We start from the raw sequence: 27,623 nt of genomic DNA, 5'->3' as shown, positions 1-27,623 counted from the left end.
CTTACCGTAGCGGTTGTATCTTGCGGAGCAATTGGTGGGTGGGGAGCCCCTTCTAATTCCCCACGGTATAGATTTTGCTTACCGTAGCGGTTGCTGCTTGCGGAACAATTGGTGGGTGGGGATCCCCTTCTAATTCCCCACGGTAATGTGGTCTATGATGGGTTGCAGCTGCCGGCGAAGGAGTTTGGTTCGATCCCAGACTGTCCTCGTGGTCGGGGTCCACCCTTAAATACGGGAATAATGGGACCGGCGAGGACCCAGGGTCAGGGTTTGCAACAAAGGGTGGGTGTGCGAGGTAGCGGAGGAATATAGTTGGCTATGACCTTATACCGGGCCTCACACCGAAGGAAGTGTGGACGGGAAAGCTGCCCGGTTGGCACCAAGGTTAAGATCTCTTATGGGTAAAGCAACACACCTCTGCAGAGTGTAAAGAACCGTGACCTGTCACTCCCTGTTCCGGGATATGGAACTGCTAAACGCGGCCGGAAAGGAGCTCCATGAAGTTCTAGTAAACCGGTGAAGGCTGACGGACATAGCTCTTTGGAATAAAAGCAACCTCTTGAAGAAATGTTTATCAAAACCTGCATTGGTATTAGATTTTTTGGTCTAATATCGTAGCTAGTGCATTAAACACCTCTTATCTATAATGAACTTGTTGAGTACGCTCGTACTCATCCCACCCTTAAATCCCTTGCTTAGATTGTCTGAATCGTCTGGAGGAGGACTACGACAACCCTGAAGGAGCCGAGATCATCGGCTATGAAGAACCAGACCTCTCTGGAGGTGTTGAAGGCGTAGACTACCTTATAGTCTACGGAACCGGGGAATCTTCCGGAGGAGATCAAGCCTAGAAGCACCGAGTAGTAGTAGTAGCCGAGCAGTGCGAACTCTTAGTATTTAGCTGCTCGAGGTAATAAATGTATAACCTAGTGAAACTTCTATATTGTAAGTTAAGTTGGGTTCGCCTCGAACCCAGGAGTATCCCTCTTAGGACCCAAGAGGAGCTCCGAGACGATATGTGTTTTATGCTTGTAATAATAAATGAATGAGTTATGGACCTGCTATGTCCTGTTGTACTACTCTGAGGGATGTAATATTTGCGGAATGGTACTTCGTGAATGTTATATCAACGACTGACATACTACAACATGCAGTGGTATGCAGGGTCACCACAACTAGTGAAATAAAAACATGCATGATATTAAGTAAAGTAAAACAAGTAACTATTTTTTTTGTGTTTTCGATATAATGCAGCAAACAAAGTAGTAAATAAAATAAAGCAAGACAAAAAACAAAATAAAGAGATTGGAAGTCGAGACTCCCCTTGCAGCGTGTCTTGATCTCCCCGGCAACGGCGCCAGAAATTTACTTGATGCGCGTAGTTGACGTATGTCTTTCCGTTCAACACGCGACCGTTGGGAACCCCAAGAGGAAGGTGTGATGCGTACAGCAGTAAGTTTCCCTCAGTAAGAAACCAAGGTTTATCGAACCAGTAGGAGCCAAGAAGCACGTCGAAGGTTGATGGCGGCGGAGTGTAGTGCGGCGCAACACCAGAGATTCCGGCGCCAACGTGGAACCTGCACAACACAACCAAATTACTTTGCCCCAACGTGACAGTGAGGTTGTCAATCTCACCGGCTTGCTGTAACAAAGGATTAGATGTATAGTGTGGATGATGATGTTTGCAGAGAACAGTAGAACGAGTATTGCAGTAGATTGTATACGATGTAAAAGAATGGACCGGGGTCCACAGTTCACTAGTGGTGTCTCTCCCATAAGATAAATAGCATGTTGGGTGAACAAATTACAGTTGGGCAATTGACAAATAAAGAGGGCATGACCATGCACATACATGCTATGATGAGTATTGTGAAATTCAATTGGGCATTACGACAAAGTACATAGACCGCTATCCAGCATGCATCTATGCCTAAAAAGTCCACCTTCAGGTTATCATCCGAACCCCCTCCAGTATTAAGTTGCAAACAACAGACAATTGCATTAAGTATGGTGCGTAATGTAATCAACAAATACATCCTTAGACATAGCATTGATGTTTTATCTCTAGTGGCAACAGCACATCCACAACCTTAGGGGTTGCTGTCACTCCCCCAGATTTAATGGAGACATGAACCCACTATCGAGCATAAATACTCCCTCTTGGAGTTACAAGTATCAACTTGGCCAGAGCCTCTACTAGCAACGGAGAGCATGCAAGATCATAAACAACACATAGATATATTGATAATCAACATAGCATAGTATTACATATTCATCGGATCCCAACAAACGCAACATGTAGCATTACAAATAGATGATCTTGATCATGTTAGGCAGCTCACAAGATCTAACAATCATAGCACAATTAGGAGAAGACGACCATCTAGCTACTGCTATGGACCCATAGTCCAGGGGTGAACTACTCACACATCACTCCGGAGGCGACCATGGCGGTGAAGAGTCCTCCGGGAGATGATTCCCCTCTCCGGCAGGGTGCCGGAGGCGATCTCCTGAATCCCCCGAGATGGGATTGGCGGCGGCGGCGTCTCTGGAAGGTTTTCCGTATCGTGGCTCTCGGTACTGGAACTATTATCGATGAAGGCTTAAGTAGGCGGAAGGGTAGGTTAGGGGGCGCCACGAGGGCCCCACACAACAGGGCGGCGCGGGCCCTAGCCTGGCCGCGCGGCCCTGGCGTGGCGGCGCCTCGTCGCCCCACTTTGTTTCCCTTTCGGACTTCTGGAAGCTTCGTGGAAAAATAAGATCCTGGGCGTTGATTTCGTCCAATTCCGAGAATATTTCCTTACTAGGATTTCTGAAACCAAAAACAGCAGAAAACAACAACTGGCTCTTCGGCATCTCGTTAATAGGTTAGTATCGGAAAATGCATAAATATGACATAAAGTATGTATAAAACATGTGAGTATCATCATAAAACAAGCATTGAACATAAGAAATTATCGATACGTTGGAGACGTATCGTAGGCCAACGACACTTAATTGCGCATCAAGCAGGTGACCAACTAATTAGCGCTGATAAAATAATTAACTAGAATTTTGACAAGTTCTCGATCTCGAATGAAAACACATTTGATTAAGTAGTCTCATAATATATATATAATTAGTGTGCATGCGCGCATGGCATACCTTGCATATCATTCGTGCATATATTTCAATATATATTTGAACATATTCTTGGGGATATATATATATATATTTCAATCTCTCTCTCTCGATCTCTATATCGTTGGTGGCCAAGAAATACACTTATATATACGCATGCACTTTATGCGCAAAGGCGCGGGTGCCTCTAATAATGTGTGTGTGCACTCGATCGATGATCCCTAAACCTTAAACCCTAAATTAACCGTAATCCCTAATCCCTAATTATACCCTAATAAACATACACCCAACACTAAACCCTAAACCATAAACCCTAAATATATTTCAATCTCTCTCTAGATCTATATATCGTTGGTGGCCAAGAAACACACTTATATATATACGCATGCACTTTATGCGCAAAGGCGCGAGTGCCTCTAATAATGTGTGTGTGCACTCGATCGATGATCCCTAAACCTTAAACCCTAAAACCCTAATCCCTAATCCCTAATTATACCCTAAACGTACACCCTAAACACCCTGAACACTAAACCCTAAACCCTAGACCCTAAACCCTAAACCCTAAACCCAAAACCCTAAACCCTAAACCCTAATCGATGATCCCTAAACCCTAAACCATAAAACCCTAAATCCCTAATCGCTAAACACCCTAAACCCTAAACACTAAACCCTAAACCCCAAAACCCTAAACACTAAACCCTAAACCCTAAAACCTAAACCCTAGACCCTATACCCTAATTAACACCAACCCTAACCCTAGCCCTAATTAAACCCTACATATATATGCCAACGACACTTAATTGCGCATCAAGCAGGCGACCAACTAATTAGCGCTGATAAATTAATTAACTTGAATTTTGACAAGTTCTCGATCTCGAATGAAAACACATTTGATTAAGTAGTCTCATAATATATATATAATTATTGTTCATGCGCGCATGGCATACCTTGCATATCATTCGTGCATATATTTCAATATATATTTGAACATATTCTTGGGGATATATATATATCAATCTCTCTCTCGATCTATATATCGTTGGTGGCCAAGAAGCACACTTATATATATACGCATGCACTTTATGCGCAAAGGCGCGGGTGCGTCTAATAATTCATGTGTGCGCGTATATTTGAACATATTCTTGGGGATTTCAATCTCTATCTCTAAATCTATATATCGTTGGTGGCCAAGAAACACACTTATATATATACGCATGCACTTTATGTGCAAATTAAGGCGGGTGCCTCTAATAATGTGTGTGCGCACTCGATCGATGATCCCTAAACCTTAAACCATAAAACCCTAAAACCCTAATCCCTAATCCCTAAACACCCTAAACACTAAACCCTAAACCCTAAACACTAAACCCTAAACCCAAAAACCCTAAACACTAAACCCTAAACCCTAAACCCTAAACCCTAAACCCTAAACACTAAACCCTAAACCCTAGACCCTATACCCTAATTAACACTAACCCTAACCATAGCCCTAATTAAACCCTACATATATAGGCCAACGACACTTAATTGCGCATCAAGCAGGCGACCAAGTAATTAGCGCTGATAAATTAATTAACTTGAATTTTGACAAGTTCTCGATCTCGAATGAAAACACATTTGATTAAGTAGTCTCATAATATATATATAATTAGTGTGCATGCGCGCATGGCATACCTTGCATATCATTTGTGCGTATATTTCAATATATATTTGAACATATTCTTGGGGATATATATATATCAATCTCTCTCTCTCTCGATCTATATATCGTTGGTGGCCAAGAAGCACACTTATATATATATATACGCATGCACTTTATGCGTAAAGGTGCGGTTGCGTCTAATAATTCATGTGTGTGCGTATATTTGAACATATTCTTGGGGATTTCAATCTCTATCTCTCGATCTATATATCGTTGGTGGCCAAGAAACACACTTATATATATACGCATGCACTTTATGCGCAAATTAAGACGAGTGCCTCTAATAATGTGTGTGCGCACTCGATCGATGATCCCTAAACCTTAAACCATAAAACCCTAAAACCTAATCCCTAATCCCTAAACACCCTAAACACTTTTAACACTAAACCCTAAACCCTAAACACTAAACCCTAAACCCTAAAACCCTAAACACTAAACCCTAAACCCTAAACCCCAAACCCTAAACCCTAAACACTAAACCCTAGACCCTATACCCTAATTAACACTAACCCTAACCCTAGCCCTAATTAAACCCTACATATATAGGCCAACGACACTTAATTGCGCATCAAGCAGGCGACCAACTAATTAGCGCTGATAAATTAATTAACTTGAATTTTGACAAGTTCTCGATCTCGTATGAAAACACATTTGATTAAGTAGTCTCATAATATATATATAATTAGTGTGCATGCGCGCATGGCATACCTTGCATATCATTCGTGCATATATTTCAATATATATTTGAACATATTCTTGGGGATATATATATTTCAATCTCTCTCTCTCGATCTATATATCGTTGGTGGCCAAGAAATACACTTATATATACGCATGCACTTTATGCGCAAAGGCGCGGGTGCCTCTAATAATGTGTGTGTGCACTCGATCGATGATCCCTAAACCTTAAACCCTAAATTAACCCTAATCCCTAATTATACCATAATAAACATACACCCTAAACACCCTAAACACTAAACCCTAAACCATAAACCCTAAATATATTTCAATCTCTCTCTAGATCTATATATCGTTGGTGACCAAGAAACACACTTATATATATACGCATGCACTTTATGCGCAAAGGCGCGAGTGCCTCCAATAATGTGTGTGTGCACTCGATCGATGATCCCTAAACCTTAAACCCTAAAACCCTAATCCCTAATTATACCCTAAACGTACACCCTAAACACCCTATACACTAAACCGTAAACCCTAGATCCGAAATCCTAAACACTACACCCTAAACCCTAAACACTAAACCCTAAACCCTAACCCTAGCTAGACCCTAAACCCCTGATGTCTACGGGAGCTTCTATTCTTGTAGACAGTGTTGGGCCTCCAAGAGCAGAGGTTTGTAGAACAGCAGCAAGTTTCCCTTAAGTGGATCACCCAAGGTTTATCGATCTCAGGGAGGAAGAGGTCAAAGATATCCCTCTCATGCAACCCTGCAACCACAAAGCAAGAAGTCTCTTGTGTCCCCAACACACCTAATAGGTGCACTAGTTCGGCGAAGAGATAGTGAAATACAGGTGGTATGAATAAGTATGAGCAGTAGTAACGGTGCCAGAAAAGTACTTGCTGGCGTGTGGTGGATGGTGGTAATATTGCAGGCAGTACAGATACAGTAAAATAGTAAACAAGCAGCGATAGCAGTATTTAGGAATAAGGCCTAGGGATCATACTTTCACTAGTGGACACTCTCAACATTGATCACATAACAGAATAAATAGATAGATGCTAGACTCTACACTCTCTTGTTGGATGATGAACACCACTGTGTAGGATTACACGAACCCTCAATGCCGGAGTTAACAAGCTCCACAATATTCAATGTTCATATTTAAATAACCTTAGAGTGCAAGATAGATCAACATAACCAAATAGATCACATCAATACAATCATAGTAATAGTTGACTTCATAATCTACAAGAGATCACGATCATAAACTACGCCAGTACTACATGATGCACACACTGCCCCTTTACACCATGCAGGAGGAATAGAATACTTTAATAACATCACTAGAGTAGCACATAGATGAATTGTGATACAAAACTCATCTGAATCTCAATCATGTAAGGCAGCTCATGAGATCATTGTATTGAAGTACATAGGAGAGAGATTAACCACATAGCTACCGGTACAGCCCCGTGCCTCGATGGAGAACTACTCCCTCCTCATGGGAGACAGCAGCGTTGATGAAGATGGCGGTGGTGTCGATGGAGAAGCCTTCCGGGGGCACTTCCCCGTCCCGGCGGCGTGCCGAAACAGAGACTCCTATCCCCCAGATCTTGGCTTCGCGATGGCGGCGGCTCTGGATGGTTTCTCGTACCGTGGCTTTTTCGTATCGAGGTTTTAGGTCGAGGACCTTTATATAGGCGAAGAGGCGGAGTCGGAGGGGCGACGAGGCGGTGAGGGGGTATGGCGGCGCGGCCAGGGCTTGGGCCGCGCCAGCCACCCTCCTGGGGCCCCTGTGGCCCACCTCTGGTCCTTCCCGGGTGTTCTGGAAGCTTCGTGTATTTCTAAGATGATGGGCGTTGATTTCGTCCGATTCCGAGAATATTTCCTTACTAGGATTTCTGAAACCAAAAACAGCAGAAAACAGGAACTGGCCCTTCGGCATCTCGTCATTAGGTTAGTTCCAGAAAATGCATAAATATGACATAAAGTGTGCATAAAACATGTAGATATCATCAATAATGTGGCATGGAGCATAAGAAATTATCGATACGTCGGAAACGTATCAACCCCAAACACTAAACCCCAAACCCTAAACCCTAAACCCTATATAGACCCTAAACCCTAATTAACCCTAACCCTAACCCTAAAACCCTAGCTAGCTAACCCTAAACCCTAAACCCTAATTAAACCCTGCATATATATATAGGCCAACGGCACTTAATAGCGCATCAAGCAAGCGACCAACTAATTAGCGTTGATAAATTCATTAACTTGAATTTTGACAAGTTCTCTCGAATGAAAACACATTTGATTAAGTTGCCTCATAATACATATATACAATTAGTGTGCATGCGCGCATGGCATACCTTGCACATATCATTCGCGCATATATTTCAATATATATCTGAACATATTCTTGGGGATATATATATATATTTCAATCTCTCTCTCGATCTATATATCGTTGGTGGCCAAGAAACACACTTATATATATATTCACGCATGCATGATGTCTACGCACACTCCTTTTCCTGTAGACAGTGTTGGGCCTCCAAGAGCAGAGGTTTGTAGAACAGCAGCAAGTTTTCCCTTAAGTGGATCACCCAAGGTTTACCGAACTCAGGGAGGAAGAGGTCAAAGATATCCCTCTCAAGCAACCCTGCAACCACAAAGCAAGAAGTCTCTTGTGTCCCCAACACACCTAATAGGTGCACTAGTTCGGCGAAGTGATAATGAAATACAGGTGGTATGAATGAATATGAGCAGTAGTAACGGCACCAGAAAATAGCTTGATGCTACAACTGGCGTGTGGTTGATGGTGGGAATATTGTAGGCAGTACAGATGCAGTAAAACAGTGAACAAGCGATGATTTCAGTATTTGGAAACAAGGCCTAGTGATCATACTTTCACTAGTGGACACTCTCAACATTGCAATCATAAAGGAATATAAATAAGCACCTCACTATGCTATTCTGAATTACTCTCTGGCAAGATAACGAACTCTAATTCATCATGTAGGCAAACCTTAAAGATGTATTCCCAAGTACTAATGAACACCCCACGCTGTCACTTTGAGCATTCATAGGAGGTACTAACACACCACAATTTCATAGAGACATCCAACTCAAATCATAACTCAGTGAATAAGTATTCTGTGAAATATAGCCTAAGAGACCCACACGGTGCACACACTGTCACCTTTACAGACGTGGGACAAGGAGATGGGAGACAACAGCGTTGATGAAGATGGCGGTGGAGATGGCAGCGGTGTCGATGGAGAAGACTTCCGGGGGCACTTCCCCGTCCCGGCGGCGTGCCGGAACAGAGACTCCTGTCCCCCAGATCTTGGCTTCGCGATGGCGGCAGCTCTGGAAGGTTTCTCGTACCGCGGCTTTTCCGTATCGAAGACTTAGGTCATGGGCTTCTTATAGGCGAAGAGGCGGCGTCAGAAGGGGTCTGGGGCCACCAGACACTAGGGCGGAGCGCCCCCCCTGGGCCGCGCCGCCACCATGTGTGGGCCCCCCTGTGGCCCCTCTCTGGTGGCTATCGGGTGTTCTGGAAGCTTCGTCCAATTCTAAGACTCTAGGCGTTGATTTCGTCCAATTCCGAGAATATTTCCTTACTAGGATTTCTGAAACCAAAAACAGCAGAAAACAGGAACTGGCACTTCGGCATCTCGTCAATAGGTTAGTTCCGGAAAACGCATAAAATCATCATAAAGTGTGAACAAAACATGTAGGTATTTTCATAAAACAAGCATGGAACATAAAAAATTATCGATACGTTGGAGACGTATCAGCATCCCCAAGCTTAGTTCCTACTCGTCCTCGAGTAGGTAAATGATAACAAAGATAATTTCTGAAGTGACATGCTACCAACATGATCTTAATCATACTATTGTAAAGCATATGAGATGAATGCAGCGATTCAAAGCAATGGTAAATACAATGAGTAAACAATTGAATCATATAGCAAAGACTTTTCATGAATAGTACTTTCAAGACAAGCATCAATAAGTCTTGCATAAGAGTTAACTCATAAAGCAATAAATTCAAAGTAAAGGCATTGAAGCAACACAAAGGAAGATTAAGTTTTAGCGGTTGCTTTCAACTTGTAACATGTATATCTCATGGATAGTTGTCAATGCAAAGCAATATAACAAGTGCAATAAGCAAGCATGTAAGAATCAATGCACAGTTAACACAAGTGTTTGCTTCTTGAGATGGAAAGAGATAGGTGAACTGACTCAACATAAAAGTAAAAGAAAGGCCCTTCGCATAGGGAAGCATCGATTGCTATATTTGTGCTAGAGCTTTTATTTTGAAAACAAGAAACAATTTTGTCAACGGTAGTAATAAAGCATATGCATTATGTAAATTATATCCTACAAGTTGCAAGCCTCATGCATAGTATACTAATAGTGCCCGCACCTTGTCCTAATTAGCTCGGATTACCTGGATTATCATCGCAATAGATATGTTTTAACCAAGTGTCACAAAGGGGTACCTCTATGCCGCCTGTACAAAGGTCTAAGGAGAAAGCTCGCATTGGATTTCTCGCTCTTGATTATTCTCAACTTAGACATCCATACCGGGACAACATAGACAACAGATAATGGACTCCTCTTTAATGCATAAGCATTTAGCAACAATTAATATTCTCATATGAGATTGAGGATATTTGTCCAAAACTGAAACTTCCACCATGGATCATGGCTTTAGTTAGCGGCCCAATGTTCTTCTCTAACAGTATGCATGCTCTAACCATTCAACTCATGGTAAATCGCCCTTACTTCAGACAAGACGGACATGCATAGCAACTCACATGATATTCAACAAAGAGTAGTTGATGGCGTCCCCAGGAACATGGTTATCGCTCAACAAGCAACTTAATAAGAGATAAAGTGCATAAGTACATATTCAATACCACAATAGTTTTTAGGCTATTTGTCCCATGAGCTATATATTGCAAAGATAAAGAATAGAAATTTAAAGGTAGCACTCAAGAAATTTACTTTGGAATGGCGGAGAAATACCATGTAGTAGGTAGGTATGGTGAACACAAATGGCATAGTGTTTGGCTCAAGGATTTGGATGCACGAGAAGTATTCCCTCTCAATACAAGGCTCAGGCTAGCAAGGTTATTTGAAACAAACACAAGCATGAACTGGTACAGCAAAACTCACATAAAAGACATATTGCAAGCATTATAAGACTCTACACCGTCTTCCTTGTTGTTCAAACCCTTGCTAGAAAATATCTAGACCTTTAGAGAGACCAATCATGCAAACCAAATTTTAGCAAGCTCTATGTATTTCTTCATTAATAGGTGCAAGGTATATGATGCAAAAGCTTAAACATAATCTATATGAGCACAACAATTGCCAAGTATCACATTATTCAAGACATCATACCAATTACTACATGTAGAATTTTCCGTTTCCAACCATATAACAATTAACGAAGCAGTTTCAACCTTCGCCATGAAAATTAAAAGCTAAGAACACATGTGTTCATATGAACCAGCGGAGCGTGTCTCTCTCCCACACAAACAGTTATTCAGAGAATGAAAATAACAAAACGAAAATAAAAGCACACAGACGCTCCAAGTAAAGTACATATGATGTGACCGAATAAAAATATAGTTTCAAGAGAAGGAACCTGATAATTTGTCGATGAAGAAGGGGATGCCTTGGGCATCCACAAGCTTAGATGCTTGAGTCTTATTGAAATATGCAGGGATGAACCACCGGGGCATCCCCAAGCTTAGACTTTTCACTCTTCTTGATCACATAGTATCATCCTCCTCTTTTGACCCTTGAAAACTTCCTCCACACCAAACTCGAAACAACTCATTAGAGGGTTAGTGCATAATCAAAATTCACATGTTCAGAGGTGAAACAATCATTTTTAACACTTCTGGACATTGCCCAAAGCTTCTGAAAGTTAATGGAACAAAGAAATCCATCCAACATAGCAAAAGAAGCAATGCGAAATAAAAGGCAGAATCTGTCAAAACAGAACAGTCCGTAAAGACAAATTTTTAAGAGGCACCAGACTTGCTCAAATGAAAATGCTAAAATTGAATGAAAGTTGCGTACATATCTGAGGATCACTCACAAAAATTGGCAGATTTTTCTGAGTTACCTACAGAGAATTCTGCCCAAATTCGTGACAGACAGAAATTTGTTTCTGCGCAGTAATCCAAATCTAGTATCAACCTTTCTATCAAAGACTTTACTTGGCACAACAATGCAATAAAATAAGATAAGGAGAGGTTGCTAAATTAGTAACAACTTCTAAAACACAAATATAAAACAATATTGCTGTAGTAAAATAAAAACATGGGTTATCTCCCAAGAAGTGCTTTCTTTATAGCCATTAAGATGGGCTCAGCAAATTAAATGATGCACTCATAAATATGAGAGTTGAAGCAAAAGAGAGCATCAAGAAGCAAATTAAAAACACATTTAAGTCTAACATGCTTCCTATTCATAGGAATCTTGTAAATAAACAAGTTCATGAAGAGCAAAGTAACAAGTATAGGAAGATAGAACAAGTGTAGCTTCAAAAATTTCAGCATATAGAGAGGTGTTTTAATAACATGAAAATTTATACAACCATATTTTCCTCTCTCATAATAACTTTCAGTAGTATCATGAGCAAACTCAACAATATAACTATCACATAAAGCATTATTATCATGAGTCTCATGCATAAAATTATTACTCTCCACATAAGCGTAATCAATTTTATTAGTTGTAGTGGGAGCAAATTCAACAAAGTAGCTATCATTATTATTCTCATCATCAAATATAGGAGGCATATTGTAATCATAATCAAATTTATCCTCCATAACAGGCGGCAACAAAAGACCATTATCATTATAATCATCATAAATAGGAGGCAAAGTATCATCAAAGAAAATTTTCTCCTCAATTCTTGGGGGAATAAAAAGATCATGCTCATCAAAACCAGCTTCCCCAAGCTTAGAATTTTCCATATCATTAGCAACAATGGTATTCAAAGTGTTCATACTAATATGTTCCATGGGTTTTTTAATTTTCGGATCAAACCATCCATGTCTTAACTCAGGAAAAAGAATAAAAAGCTCCATGTTGCCTTCCATTATGCCAAACTAGTGTAAAACAAGAAACAAAAAGGTGCAATTGCAGGATCTAAAGGAAATAGCTTCGAGTACTTACAACGGTGCCGGAAAATAGCTTAGTAGCCGAGATCCGGAGTGTGAGTACCTTTTACCTTTCCTCCCCGGCAACGGCGCCAGAAAAGTGCTTGATGTCTACGCACACTCCTTTTCCTGTAGACAGTGTTGGGCCTCCAAGAGCAGAGGTTTGTAGAACAGCAGCAAGTTTTCCCTTAAGTGGATCACCCAAGGTTTATCGAACTCAGGGAGGAAGAGGTCAAAGATATCCCTCTCAAGCAACCCTGCAACCACAAAGCAAGAAGTCTCTTGTGTCCCCAACACACCTAATAGGTGCACTAGTTCGGCAAAGAGATAGTGAAATACATGTGGTATGAATGAATATGAGCAGTAGTAATGGCACCAAAAAATAGCTTGATGCTACAACTGGCGTGTGGTTGATGGTGGGAATATTGCAGGCAGTACAGATGCAGTAAAACAGTAAACAAGCGATGATTTCAGTATTTGGAAACAAGGCCTAGGGATCATACTTTCACTAGTGGACACTCTCAACATTGCAATCATAAAGGAATATAAATAAGCACCTCACTATGCTATTCTGAATTACTCTCTGGCAAGATAACGAACTCTAATTCATCATGTAGGAAAACCTTAAAGATGTATTCCCAAGTACTAATGAACACCCCACGCTGTCACTTTGAGCATTCATAGGAGGTACTAACACACCACAATTTCATAGAGACATCCAACTCAAATCATAACTCAGTGAATAAGTATTCTGTGAAATATAGCCTAAGAGACCCACACGGTGCACACACTGTCACCTTTACACACTTGGGACATGGAGTCTCCGGAGATCACATAAGTAAAATTCACTTGACTAGCATAACGACATCTAGATTACAAGCATCATCATATGGATCTCAATCATGTAAGGCAGCTCATGAGATCATTGTATTGAAGTACATAGGGAGAGAGATGAACCACATAGCTACCGGTACAGCCCTTAGCCTCGATGGAGAACTACTCCCTCCTCATGGGAGACAGCAGCGTTGATTAAAATGGTGGTGGAGATGGCAGCGGTGTCGATGGTGAAGCCTTCCAGGGGCACTTCCCCGTCCCGGCGGCGTGCCGGAACAGAGACTCCTGTCCCCCAGATCTTGGCTTCGCGATGGCGGCGGCTCTGGAAGGTTTCTCGTACCGTGGCTTTTCCGTATCGAAGACTTAGGTCAGGGGCTTCTTATAGGCGAAGAGGCGGCGTCAGAAGGGGTCTGGGGCCACCAGACTAGGGCGGCGCGCCCCCCTGGGCCGCGCCGCCACCATGTGTGGGCCCCCTGTGGCCCCTCTCTGGCGGCTCTCGGGTGTTCTGGAAGCTTCGTCCAATTCTAAGACTCTGGGCTTTGATTTCGTCCAATTCCGAGAATATTTCCTTACTAGGATTTCTGAAACCAAAAACAGCAGAAAACAGGAACTGGCACTTCGGCATCTCGTCAATAGGTTAGTTCCGGAAAACGCATAAAATCATCATAAAGTGTGAACAAAACATGTAGGTATTGTCATAAAACAAGCATGGAACATAAGAAATTATCGATATGTTGGAGACGTATCAATGCACTTTATGCGCAAAGGCGAGGGTGCCTCGATCTAATAATGTGTGTGTGCACTCGATCGATGATCCCTAAACCTTAAAACCTAAAACCCTAATCCCTAATTATACCCTAAACGTACAACCTAAACAATGGAAACACTAAACCCTAAACCCTAGACCCTAAACCCTAAACACTACACCCTAAACCCTAAACACTAAACCCTAAACCCTATAATTAAACCCTACATATATAGGCCAACAACACTTAATTGTGCATCAAGCAGGCGACCAACTAATTAGCGCTAATAAATTAATTAACTTGATTTTTGACAAGTTCTCTCGAATGAAAACACATTTGATTAAGTTGCCTCATAATATATATATAATTAGTGTGCATGCGTGCATGGCATACCTAGCTTGCATATCATTCGTGCATATATTTCAATATATATATTTGAACATATTCTTGGGGATATATATATAGCTCAATCTCTCTGTCGATCTATATATCGTTAGTGGCCAAAAAACACACTTATATACGCATGCACTTTATGCGCAAAGGCGCGGGTGCCTCTAATAATAATGTGTGCGTGCACTCGATCGATGATCCCTAAACCTTAAACCATACAACCCTAAAACCCTAATCCCTAATCCCTAAACACCCTAAACACCCTAATCCCTAAACCCTAAACCCTAAACCCTAAACGTACACCCTAAACACTAAACACTAAACCCTAATTAAACCCTACATATATATATATAGGCCAACGACACTTAATTGTGCATCAAGCAGGCGACCAACTAATTAGCGCTGATAAATTAATTAACTTGAATTTTGACAAGTTTTCGAATGAAAAACACGTACATTTGATTAAGTTGCCTCACAATATATATATGTATATAATTAGTGTGCATGAATGCATGGCCTACCATGCATGCATATATATATATATATTTGAACATTCTTGGCGATTTCAATAATCTCTCATCTCTATCTCTCTCTTTATCGATTGGTGTGGCCAGCGCAACGACACACATTATGCTTGCACTTTACGCGCAAAGGCGGGTGCCTCTAATAGTGCATGTCTGTGCACACTCGATCGATCTAGCTAGAGTTTTGATTAATTGTGTAGCACACTAATAAAAAAGTTGTAATTTAATTCACAATAAGTTATAATTAACCCTAACACATAAACCCTCTAAATAAACCATAAAACCCTATATAGCTAGCTATAGGCCAACGACGACCCTTAATTGCGCATCAAGCAGGCGAGGGGTCCTCGCGGTCCTCTAATTAAGTATATGTGCCATTAACCCTAAACCCTAAATCGTATATATATAGAAAACTAACCTTAATTAGATAATCAAACCCTCGTTAAAACACATAACCCCAGCTAATTAATAACCCAATCTAATAAAACCTTGCTATATATAGCTAGTAAACCATAGATTATATAACCCCAATTAATATATATGGCCTATATCGATCATATATATATATATAGACATTATTGGGATTCATTAATTATATAATAAGTACTGATAGTTCAATTAATTAATATATATGTATTGATAACACAAATAAAGAAGTTATATTTGAATCCACACAACCCTAATCTAAAACACATAGCCCCTAACATGGCCTAATTAATTGACCCCTTCTCTCTAGCTAATTAGTGGAAATTGCAGAAAATCAAAAGGGGTCCCTCACTAATTATACATATATATCTAGATTGTGATAAAATTTTGCCCCATATTTGGTGGATGGGTGCATCTTGGCATGTAAAACAATTAATGTTTGCAAATGGCGTTGTCAAAATTTATGTACAAATGATTTCTTTCCATCCAAAGTGCATAAAATGGGAAGTTTAATGAAGAAAGTACAAATAAAACAGCTCAACATGCCTCCACACCCCGATTTTCACACGAAGTAGAGCATATTTAAAGGATAATTCCAGAGTTTTACTATTTTTCAAGCAACTTTGCTAATTTCCACCCACTCACATGACTTTATGTCGATTTAACGAAAATAGGGCGAATTTAAACTACATGAGCGGGATCGTTTGAATTGTGCGCGCGGCAAAGGGAACCGCCTATTCCTCAACCTTGTGCACGACAAATTACACACGCAACTCCATTAAACACCATCTACCGGGCGGCCCGGCCGCATAACCCCCCACCCACCGCTACACAACTTATCCCCGTCCGTGCGAAGAGCTTCCCCTCCACGTCCCGTCCGTGCGAAGAAGAAGCTTCCCCTCCCCGTCGTTCTTCTCGAGACGCACCGGCGGTCAAGTTGATCCACGGTAGTGCTGCTATCTCTAGCTCAATCATGCATCGGGCAAGACGGCCTAACGATTTATATTTTCTTGATGCTGCTAAAAAAAATCGTCAGTACGCTCGAACTAATTGGCACTTTATAGTTTTCCGCTCGATTTGTCCTCGATCAATTTGTTCATTTGCGTGGACATATAGAGTCAGTTCTGCACTCGATCCGTTAATTTGCTGAAATGCCATGGCAGAGTTTTGTACACGATCTGTTTGCTAAAATGTCGATGGGCAATTTTTTTTTGTACTCGACATGATTGCTGAAATGCATAATCATGTACTAGTATAGTTTTGTACTTGATGGATATACATTTCCTACTTCGCCTTAAATTAATCACCAACCATTGTATCTCATTATCAAACAGATGGACAGAACTTGGATACTGCATGGACACTTATGTTCCCCTTCATATATAAATGGTGTTCAACCCTTTATGGGGTTTATTAGAGCTCATGAAGGTCACAACCTTGACGTGTATTGCCCGCGCTGCACATGTATGAATGGTGAGAAGAGGCCTCACCATGTAGTGGAAGATCATTTACACATTTTTGGGATGGACCGCACATATGTTAGGTGGGTTTATCATGGTGAACCATATAATGATCCTTCAGCGGGAGAAGCAGATCTTGGTCACACTGTATGTGTGCTGCCATATGTAGTTAATTATTTATATTGATGCTGCCGCTGTTTCGATCAATAAGTTTGCATTGCTGTGCAAGGTTATGTACTCAAATTTAACTTGTTGCAGATGGATGGATGGGAAGGAGAGAAAAAGCGCTTGCTTCAGGAAACGGGTTTCAGCTCTGGGACATGTGCTGTGCCAGATGAGAAGGTAAATATGTAAAACAACATTTGTTCAGGTTGCATCCCTTAGATGTTTGTCTAATCTGTTGATGTACTAATTGCAGAAGCATAGAGTTGAAGAGGTCTCTCAGTTTAATGGGAGATTTGAAGATGAATCTCAGTTTGATGCACCTGTGGATGGTACTGATGACAAGCCTTTCATAGACGAAGGTTCTGCACCTGAGATTATCCAGCCTACAGAAGGAGGCCGTGGACCGAGTACACAGCTTTGCGTGGAAGTGGATGCACGCCCAGAGATCATCAGGGGCATCCTGGTAGTCTCAAGACCACCCAACCCTGATGCACCTGTGGATGGTTGATACGTCTCCGACGTATCGATAATTTCTTATGTTCCATGCCACATTATTGATGATACCTCATGTTTTATGCATACTTTATGTCATATTTATGCATTTTCCGGCACTAACCTATTAACGAGATGCCAAAGAGCCAGTTGCTGTTTTCTGCTGTTTTTGGTTTCAGAAATCCTACTAAGGAAATATTCTCGGAATTGGACGAAATCAACGCCCAGGGGCCTATTTTTCCACGAAGCTTCCAGAAGTCCGAGGGGGAGACGAAGTGGGGCCACGGGGCGCCGACACACTAAGGCGGCGCGGCCAAGGGGGGGCCCGCGCCGCCCTAGTGTGTGCCCCCCCTGTCAGGCCCCCTGACCTATCTCCTCTGCCTACTTAAAGCCTTCGTCGCGAAACCCCCAGTACCGAGAGCCACGATACGGAAAACCTTCCAGAGACGCCGCAGCTGCCAATCCCATCTCGGGGGTTTCAGGAGATCGCCTCCGGCACCCTGCCGGAGAGGGGAATCATCTCCCAGAGGACTCTTCACCGCCATGGTCGCCTCCGGAGTGATGTGTGAGTAGTTCACCCCTGGACTATGGGTCCATAGCAGTAGCTAGATGGTCGTCTTCTCCTAATTGTGCTTCATTGTCGGGTCTTGTGAGCTGCCTAACATGATCAAGATCATCTATCTGTAATGCTACATGTTGTGTTTGTTGGGATCCGATGGATAGAGAATACTATGTTATGTTGATTATCAATCTATTACCTATGTGTTGTTTATGATCTTGCATGCTCTCCGTTGTTAGTAGAGGCTCTGGCCAAGTTTTTGCTAGTAACTCCAAGAGGGAGTATTTATGCTCGATAGTGGGTTCATGCCTCCATTAAATCTGGGACAGTGACAAAAAGTTCTAAGGTTGTGAATGTGTTGTTGCCACTAGGGATAAAACATCGATGCTATGTCTAAGGATGTAGTTGTTGATTACATTACGCACCATACTTAATGCAATTGTCTGTTGTTTGCAACTTAATACTAGAAGGGGTTCGGATGATAACATGAAGGTGGACTTTGTAGGCATAGATGCATGCTGGATAGCGGTCTATGTACTTTGTCATAATGCCCAATTAAATCTCACTATACTCATCATATCATGTATGTGCATGGTCATGCCCTCTTTATTTTTCAATTGCCCAACTGTAATTTGTTCACCCAACATGCTTATTCTTATTGGAGAGACGCCTCTAGTGAACTGTGGACCCCGGTCCATTCTTTACATCGAATACAATCTACTGCAATACTCGTTCTACTGTTTTCTGCAAACATCATCATCCACACTATACATCTAATCCTTTGTTACAGCAAGCCGGTGAGATTGACAACCTCACTGTCACGTTGGGGCAAAGTAATTTGGTTGTGTTGTGCAGGTTCCACGTTGGCGCCGGAATCCCTGGTGTTGCGCCGCACTACACTCCGCCGCCATCAACCTTCGACGTGCTTCTTGGCTCCTACTGGTTCGATAAACCTTGGTTTCTTACTGAGGGAAACTTACTGCTGTACGCATCACACCTTCCTCTTGGGGTTCCCAACGGACGCGTGTTGAACGGAAAGACATACGTCAACTACGCGCAGCAAGTAAATTTCTAGCGCCGTTGCCGGGGAGATCAAGACACACTGCAAGGGGAGTCTCCACTTCCAATCTCTTTACTTTGTTTTTGTCTTGCTTTATTTTATTTACTACTTTGTTTGCTGCATTATATCAAAATACAAAAAAATTAGTTGCTAGCTTTACTTTATTTACTGTCTTGTTTGCACTCTATATCAAAAACACACAAAAAATTAGTTACTTGCATTTGCTTTACTTATTTCATCATGTTTCCTCTTAATTTTACTGTAAAAGATATACATGTGGGACTAGGGTCTATAATTGGAAGAGATAATATAGAAGAATTTTTTACCCATGTTAGTATGCACGAAGATCTTAAAGATATACCCCTGGCAAAAGCTGTCCCTACCTATGAAGATGCCTCTGTTTGTTTGGTACGCTTGATGGAAGCTAGATTTATTAGTCTCAACCCTATGATACAACACATGTTCCTTACACTTTCTGATATGGAGATTGGAGAGAAGAGAGATTTTGTTCTAAAAGTCCTAGTGCGAGAATTTGAGGATATAGCCAAAGAAGCTAGAAAAGTTTTAAATAAGCATGAGAGGCTTGGTATGATCACTGATTTTAAAAGAACACTTGAAAAGATAGATATGGATAGAATTAAGTACACTAATAACGTTAATGATGGTGGGGAGATTAAAGCACCAATACCTTGCAAGCTCCTAGCAATGCATGAAGCTCTAGATGATAATTATGCTTGGCTTGTCCCTGAAAATTTGTTTGATGAGAGTAGCAAGCCCAAGACTAATGAAAATGGAGCCTCTGAAACTTATGTATCCAAAATACAATGCATGGTTGAGAAAACTCCAAACCCCGCTGTAGATGCATCATCTCTTGATAATACTTGATACACACTTTCTGCGCCTAGCTGAAAGGCGTTAAAGAAAAGCGCTTATGGGAGACAACCCATGATTTTACTACTGCACTTTTATATTATATTTGAGTCTTGGAAGTTGTTACTACTGTAGCAACCTCTTCTTATCTTATTTTGTTGCATTGTTGTGCCAAGTAAAGTAGTTGATAGTAAGGTTCATACTAGATTTGGATTACTGCGCAGAAACAGATTTCTTTGCTGTCATGAATCTGGGCCTAATTCTCTGTAGGTAACTCAGAAAATTATGTCAATTTACGTGAGTGATCCTCAGATATGTACGCAACTTTCATTCAATTTGAGCATTTTCATTTGAGCAAGTCTGGTGCCTCTTAGAAATTCATCTTTACGAACTGTTTTGTTTTGACAGATTCTGCCTTTTATTTTGCATTGCCTGTTTTGCTATGCTTGATGGATTTTTCGATTCCATTAACTTTCAGTAGCTTTGTGCAATGTCCAGAAGTGTTAAGAATGATTATGTCACCTCTGAACATGTGAATTTTGATTATGCACTAACCCTCTAATGAGTTGTTTTGAGTTTGGTGTGGAGGAAGTTTTCAAGGATCAAGAGAGGGAGATGATACAATATGATCAAGGAGAGTGAAAGCTCTAAGCTTGGGGATGCCCCGGTGGTTCACCCCTGCATATTTCAAGAAGACTCAAGCGTCTAAGCTTGGGGATGCCCAAGGCATCCCCTTCTTCATCGACAACATTATCAGGTTCCTCTAGTGAAACTATATTTTTATTCCATCACATCTTATGCACTTTGCTTGGAGCGTCGGTTTGTTTTTGTTTTTGTTTTGTTTGATTAAAATGGATCCTAGCATTCATTGTGTGGGAGAGAGACACGCTCCACTGTTGCATATGGACAAATATGTCCTTAGGCTTTAGTCATAATGTTCATGGCGAAGGTTGAATCTTCTTCGTTAAATTGTTATATGGTTGGAAACGGGAAATGCTACATGTAGTAATTGGTAAAATGTCTTGGATAATTTGATACTTGGCAATTCTTGTGCTCATGTTTAAGCTCTTGCATCATATACTTTGCACCTATTAATGAAGAAATACATAGAGCTTGCTAAAATTTGGTTTGCATAATTGGTCTCTCTAAGGTCTAGATAATTTTTAGTAAGGGTTGAACAACAAGGAAGACGGTGTAGAGTCTTATAATGTTCACAATATGTCTTTTATGTGAGTTTTGCTGCACCGGTTCATACTTGTGTTTGTTTCAAATAACCTTGCTAGCCTAAACCTTGTATCGAGAGGGAATACTTCTCATGCATCCAAAATCCTTGAGCCAACCACTATGCCATTTGTGTCCACCATACCTACCTACTACATGGTATTTCTCCGCCATTCCAAAGTAAATTGCTTGAGTGCTACCTTTAAATTTCTATCCTCTACCTTTGCAATATATAGCTCATGGGACAAATAGCCTAAAAACTATTGTGGTATTGAATATGTACTTATGCACTTTATCTCTTATTAAGTTGCTTGTTGTGCGATAACCATGTTCCTGGGGACGCCATCAACTACTCTTTGTTGAATATCATGTGAGTTGCTATGCATGTCCGTCTTGTCTGAAGTAAGGGAGATTTACCACTAGTTGAATGGTTAGAGCATGCATAATGTTAGAGAAGAACATTGGGCCGCTAACTAAAGCCATGATTCATGGTGGAAGTTTCAGTTTTGGACAAATATCCTCAATCCCATATGAGAACATTAATTGTTGCTAAATGCTTATGCATTAAAGAGGAGTCCATTATCTGTTGTCTATGTTGTCCCGGTATGGATGTCTAAGTTGAGAATAATCAAAAGCGAGAAATCCAATGCGAGCTTTCTCCTTAGACCTTTGTACAGGCGGCATAGAGGTACCCCTTTGTGACACTTGGTTAAAACATATGTATTGCGATGATAATCCAGGTAATCCAAGCTAATTAGGACAAGGTGCGGGCACTATTAGTATACTATGCATGAGACTTGCAACTTGTAGGATATAATTTACATGATGCATATGCTTTATTACTACCATTGACAAAATTGTTTCTTGCTTTCAAAACCAAAGCTCTAGCACAAATATAGCAATCAATGCTTCCCTCTGCGAAGGGCCTTTCTTTTACTTTTATGTTGAGTCAGTTCACCTATTTCTCTCCACCTCAAGAAGCAAACACTTGTGTGAACTGTGCATTGATTCCTACATACTTGCATATTGCACTTGTTATATTACTTTGCATTGACAACTATCCATGAGATATACATGTTATAAGTTGAAAGCAACCGCTGAAACTTAATCTTCCTTTGTGTTGCTTCAATGCCTCTACTTTGATTTATTGCTTTATGAGTTAACTCTTATATAAGACTTATCGATGCTTGTCTTGAAAGTACTATTCATGAAAAGTCTTTGCTATATGATTCATTTGTTTACTCATGTCATTTACCATTGCTTTGATCGCTGCATTCATTACATGTGCTTACAATAGTATGATCAAGATTATGATGGCATGTCACTCCAGAAATTATCTTTGTTATCGTTTACCTACTCGGGACGAGCAGGAACTAAGCTTGGGGATGCTGATATGTCTCCGACGTATCGATAATTTCTTATGTTCCATGCCACATTATTGATGATACCTACATGTTTTATGCATACTTTATGTCATATTTATGCATTTTCTGGCACTAACCTATTAACGAGATGCCGAAGAGCCAGTTGTTGTTTTTGGTTTCAGAAATCCTAGTAAGGAAATATTCTCGGAATTGGAAGAAATCAACGCCCAGGGACCTATTTTTCCACGAAGCTTCCAGAAGTCCGAGGGAGAGACGAAGTGGGGCCACGGGGCGCCGACACACTAAGGTGGCGCGGCCAAGGGGAAAGCTTCGTGGAAAAATAGGCCCCTGGGCGTTGATTTCGTCCAATTCCGAGAATATTTCCTTACTAGGATTTCTGAAACCAAAAACAACAACTGGCACTTCGGCATCTTGTTAATAGGTTAGTTCCAGAAAATGCACGAATATAACATAAAGTGTGCATAAAACATGTAGATATCATCAATAATGTGGCATGGAACATAAGAAATTATCGATACGTCGGAGACGTATCAGCATCCCCAAGCTTAGTTTCTGCGTCCCAAGGTAAACGATAAACAAAGATAATTTCTGGAGTGACATGCCATCATAACCTTGATCATACTATTTGTAAGCATATGTAATGAATGCAGCGATCAAAACAATGTAAATGACATGAGTAAACAACTGAATCATATAGCAAAGACTTTTCATGAATAGTACTTCAAGACAAGCATCAATAAGTCTCGCATAAGAGTTAACTCATAAAGCAATAATTCATAGTAGAAGCATTGAAGCAACACAAAGGAAGATTAAGTTTCAGCGGTTTCTTTCAACTTATAACATGTATATCTCATGGATAGTTGTCAACATAGAGTAATATAACAAATGCAATATGCAAGTATGTAGGAATCAATGCACAGTTCACACAAGTGTTTGCTTCTTGAGATGGAGAGAAATAGGTGAACTGACTCAACATAAAAGTAAAATAAAGGTCCTTCAAAGAGGAAAGCATTGATTGCTATATTTGTGCTAGAGCTTTGATTTTGAAAACAAGAAACAATTTTGTCAACGGTAGTAATAAAGCATATGTGTTATGTAAATTATATCTTACAAGTTGCAAGCCTCATGCATAGTATACTAATAGCGCCCACACCTTGTCCTAATTAGCTTGGACTACCGGGATTATCGCAATGCACATGTTTTAACCAAGTGTCACAAAGGGGTACCTCTATGCCGCCTGTACAAAGGTCTAAGGAGAAAGCTCGCATTGGATTTCTCGCTATTGATTATTCTCAACTTAGACATCCATACCAGGACAACATAGACAACAGATAATGGACTCCTCTTTTATGCATAAGCATGTAGCAACAATTAATTTTCTCATATGAGATTGAGGATATATGTCCAAAACTGAAACTTCCACCATGGATCATGGCTTTAGTTAGCGGCCCAATGTTCTTCTCTAACAATATGCATGCTCTAACCATAAGGTGGTAGATCGCCCTTACTTCAGACAAGACGAACATGCATAGCAACTCACATGATATTCAACAAAGAGTAGTTGATGGCGTCCCCAGGAACATGGTTATCGCACAACGAGCAACTTAATAAGAGATAAAGTGCATAAGTACATATTCAATACCACAATAGTTTTTAAGCTATTTGTCCCATGAGCTATATATTGTAAAGGTAGAGAATGGAAATTTAAAGGTAGCACTCAAGCAATTTACTTTGGAATGGCGGAGAAATACCATGTAGTAGGTAGGTATGGTGGACACAAATGGCATAGTGGTTGGCTCAAGTATTTTGGATGCATGAGAAGTATTCCCTCTCGATACAAGGTTTAGGCTAGCAAGGATATTTGAAACAAACACAAGGATGAAGCGGTGCAGCAAAACTCACATAAAAGACATATTGAAAACATTATAAAACTCTACACCATCTTCTTTGTTGTTCAAACTCAATACTAGAAATTATCTAGACTTTAGAGAGACCAAATATGCAAACCAAGTTTTAGCATGCTCTATGTATTTCTTCATTAATAGGTGCAAAGTATATGATGCAAGAGCTTAAACATGAGCACAACAATTGCCAAGTATCACATTATCGAAGACATTTTAGCAATTACTACATGTATCATTTTCCAATTCCAACCATATAACAATTTAACAAAGAAGAAACTTCGCCATGAATACTATGAGTAGAGCCTAAGGACATACTTGTCCATATGCTACAGCGGAGCGTGTCCCTCTCCCACACAAAGAATGCTAGGATCCATTTTATTCAAACAAAACAAAAACAAAAACAAACCGACGCTCCAAGAAAAGCACATAAGATGTGATGGAATAAAAATATAGTTTCAGGGGAGGAACCTGATAATGTTGTCGATGAAGAAGGGGATGCCTTGGGCATCCCCAAGCTTAGACGCTTGAGTCTTCTTGATATATGCAGGGGTGAACCACCGGGGCATCCCCAAGCTTAGAGCTTTCACTCTCCTTGATCATGTTGTATCATCTCCCTCTCTTGATCCTTGAAAACTTCCTCCACACCAAACTTAGAACAACTCATTAGAGTGTTAGTGCACAATCAAAATATACATGTTCAGAGGTGACATAATCATTCTTAACACTTCTGGACATTGCACAAAGCTACTGAAAGTCAATGGAATCGAAATATCCATCGAACATAACAAAACAGGCAATGCGAAATAAAAAGGCAGAATCTGTCAAAAACAGAACAGTTCGTATTGACGAATTTTATTGAGGCACCAGACTTGCTCAAATGAAAATGCTCAAATTGAATGAAAGTTGCGTACATATCTGACGATCACTCACGTAAATTGGCATAATTTTCTGACTTACCTACAGAGAATTTTGCCCAGATTTGTGACAGCAAAGAAATCTGTTTCTGCGCAGTAATCCAAATCTAGTATGAACTTTACTATCAACGACTTTACTTGGCACAACAATGCACAAAACTAAGATAAGGAGAGGTTGCTACAGTAGTAAACAACTTCCAAGACACAAAATAAAAACAAAGTACTGTAGTAAAAACATGGGTTGTCTCCCATAAGCGCTTTTCTTTAACGCCTTTCAGCTAGGCGCAGAAAGTGTGTATCAAGTATTATCAAGAGACGGTGTATCAACCTTACCTTGGGCTTTACCCTTACCTTTCTTGTTCTTTTTCGTTCTCTTTGATTTAGGAAATATATGATTCCCCCCCGGTGTAGAGGTGAATTCCAGGGTGCCTTCTCCCACATCTATGACTGCTCCCAATAGTTTCAGCAGGGATCTTCCGAGTGTGATTTTTCCTGTCCCTACACATTCAATAACAAGATAATCAATGGATATTGTTCTTCCAAGAATGGTTGTATGCACACCTGCGGCTATTCCCTTAGGAATTATAACAGAGTTATCAATGAGAGTTATTTCTTCTCCTCCTTCATCAACTCCCCAAAGTTTCAAAGATTTATAAATGCTCTCAGGTATAAGGCAAAATTCAGACATAATATCACAATTGGCATGAAGAGTTTGATCACCGATAACAATTTTAACAGTAGGATCCCATAATGAAGGTTCAGAGTTCACTAAAACTTGTTCAAGACGATTACGAACATGGCGATAGTTGTCATCCAAGCGAGATGTACTTATCTCGAGATTGTTTAATCTATTATAAATGCTAATAAGGGCTGAATCAAAGTTATTAGCTGAATCATGTGATGCAACCAACTTCTTTATGGCATTAAAAGCTTGATCCCCATTGCAATGAAGGAAATCTCCTCCCACTAAAGCATCCAAAGCATATCTATAGCGAATCATAAGACCAAAATAAAAATTACTAAGGAGCAAACTTAGAGTCATTTGAGGTCCAGTTTTACGATAAGAAGTAAAAATTCTAGACCAAGCATCCTTAAAACTCTCCTCATCCCCTTGTTTAAAAGTGAAGACTAATTCTTCAGGCGAAGAAGTAACAGGTTCAGAGCTAGACATGGTAACAAAAGTAACTAATTTTTTTGTGTTTTTGATATAAAGTGCAAGACAGTAAGTAAAGTAAAACTAGCAACTAATTTTTTTGTATTTTGATTTAGTGCAGCAAACAAAGTAGTAAATAAAACTAAGCAAGACAAAAACAAAGTAAAGAGATTGCGATGTGGAGACTCCCCTTGCAGCGTGTCTTGATCTCCCCGGCAATGGCGCCAGAAATTTGCTTGATGCGCGTGGTTGACGTATTGTCTTTTCGTTCGACACGCGTCCGTTGGGAACCCCAAGAGGAAGGTGTGATGCGCACAGCGGCAAGTTTCCCTCAGTAGAAACCAAGGTTTATCGAACCAGTAGGAGTCAAGAAGCACGTTGAAGGTTGATGGCGGCGAGATGTAGTGCGGCGCAACACCAGGGATTCCGGCGCCAACGTGGAACCTGCACAACACAAACCAAGTACTTTGCCCCAACGAAACAGCGAGGTTGTCAATCTCACCGGCTTGCTGTAACAAAGGATTAGATGTATAGTGTGGATGATGATTGTTTGCAGAAAACAGTAGAACGAGTATTGCAGTAGATTGTATTTCAGTAAAGAGAATTGGACCGGGGTCCACAGTTCACTAGAGGTGTCTCTCCCATAAGATAAACAGCATGTTGGGTGAACAAATTACAGTTGGGCAATTGACAAATAAAGAGGGCATGACCATGCACATACATATTATGATGAGTATAGTGAGATTTAATTGGGCATTATGACAAAGTACATAGACCGCTATCCAGCATGCATCTATGCCTAAAAAGTCCACCTTTAGGTTATC

Source organism: Lolium perenne, chromosome 2, assembly GCF_019359855.2.
Source record: "Lolium perenne isolate Kyuss_39 chromosome 2, Kyuss_2.0, whole genome shotgun sequence".
In the NCBI taxonomy this organism is placed as follows: domain Eukaryota; kingdom Viridiplantae; phylum Streptophyta; class Magnoliopsida; order Poales; family Poaceae; genus Lolium; species Lolium perenne.
Note: the sequence above shows the minus strand (reverse complement) of the source record.